Here is a 2,136-nt window from a genome sequence, read left to right as displayed (position 1 = left end):
TTTCCCTCTGACAAGATAGATATATGAAATAGAGACTTTCCTGTTTTCTAACATATAAACAAAGGGATAAGGACAGATAATATCTTGAATCTGTGCTGAGTTCCTGAAGTATAATAAGTCATACAGTAACTTCATTTTTGTCTGTATCTAAGACTATAAAAGATGCTATAACGGGTGTCTCCTTGTTCCCCACAGGATCATGTAGAATGTTAAGTGATCTTCATAACCCATCTTATGCATAAGGGAGTATAAGCCTATACAATGCATACATTCCTCTATTGGCCTAAAGACATGTCCTATAAAGGAGTCTTACACCCCCATGGAGTTATGAGGTTCTTCTAAAGAATGAGATCAAGTGAATAAATACATGATCATTTTGGCAGTGATATGGTTTTTATATTAGTTATAAGTGTAATGCTATATGGGAATATAAGCGATAATAGAAAAATTCCCTCCCTTAATAATGAGTCAAATAGTTTTATAAGAATATTGTGTGTTATTCCACGTGATTAATTAACCCCAATTTTCGAAAGTATACGTGAGTTGTTGTAGGGATCCTCTGAATAAACAGGGGACTATTTATGTTTGGATACATTATCATAATATACATTTACTCCCCACGTGCCAAAAGAATAACTGTTTAAATAGCTGGGTACAGAATGTTGTGGTTTATATGATATTTTCTTTCTTATATAGCATATCATGAGGGATGATATAGAAACAACTGTCGTGACCTGCTAAGGAGTAGATAAGCAGAAGGATATAACATTGCGGGGAAAGATCATATAATGGTTAGGAATTTACTGATAGGACATAGTGTATATTATAAAAAGGACGAACGGGCAACAACTTCGGGCAGACTACCAAAGGCGATGTTGGAAACAACAATGTTCTCCCAACGAGGCCGAAATAGAAACCTTGAAATGAAATTAAGATCACCTCAAAAAAGGAATGTGTAAAGAAGTTCCTTCCCCCTGGTAGCATCCGAATATCAACTCCCAATCTTAATGTTTCCTAAAATGGATATCATAATACTCCAGCAAATGGAATTATATGGAAATAAAGGATTCCTGAGGTATAATCCATGTCGACATGATCTCGTCTCTGTTTGTATTTAGTACTAAGGCCTGAATGAGGGAGAGGATATAATTATCGCTGGGAAGGAGACGTAGTGTGTCCCATACTATGAATCTGTCATTGTATAAATAAGGGCATATACCCATTTAGAGTACAATTTTTTCTCTTTTGTGATTTTGACTCCTCTTCTAAGGAATTCTTCTAGTTTCGTAAAGATAAGGTATATCTATTCATGTAAACTACGCGAAATTATTACGTTTGTTTTTTAAATTTGTCATAATTGAGATGGGAATTATGCAACTTATATATTAGGAAAAGTAAGGAATAATGTACCTATGCTCTGGACTTATGCTCAGGAGAAGGTTGCAATAGGAATTGTGTTATTTCATTTGGATATCCTCTTTATCTTGATTGGGGACCAAGTGACTGCAATTATGTAGAGTCGTTTCACGTAGAAGAAATTTTTTATCTTTCTGTTTTCACTTTTTCTGTGATAATTTGAAGAAAGTGAGGAAATAGGAATGTCTTTGTAAACAATAAATTCCCGCCCATCTTTATATATCTAAAATTGTTTTAGCTGTAAGAGAATTAATTAAGCGTCCAGCAACTACCGTGACTTTAAAATTCGGACAGCTACAAATAATTACTAGGTGAATCATATAGGAAGTTCCACGAATCACGCATTAGGGATCATGCCAAAGCAATTTTATTGAATAAGAGCCAAGGAAAGGAAAAAAGGAGAAAAGAGAGACCAAATTATATGTGATATTAAGAATGATGAAACAGCTTAGAGGGAGCCACAAAATATTCAGACATATAGATATATACGAATGAATCATGACCGGGGCGGAGCAATAATGTGTCAGAGTACCGACGTATAGCTAGTTTCAAAAATTCACCAGGCGTCCGTGGGGGTTAGTACCTCTGGGACAAGCAAATATGGAGGGGGATTTGAAGTTTGGATTTTAATTGCTGTGTCTTAATATCTGGGGACATTTGGCCAAAGAAGAAGGGAGGACGAATTTTCGACAGAATAAATTTATCGAAAAATTTTATACC

This window comes from Plasmodium inui (assembly GCF_000524495.1).
Source record: "Plasmodium inui San Antonio 1 unplaced genomic scaffold supercont1.113, whole genome shotgun sequence".
NCBI lineage: Eukaryota > Apicomplexa > Aconoidasida > Haemosporida > Plasmodiidae > Plasmodium > Plasmodium inui.
The sequence above is the reverse complement of the archived record's forward strand: the minus strand, read 5'-3'. Positions refer to the sequence as shown.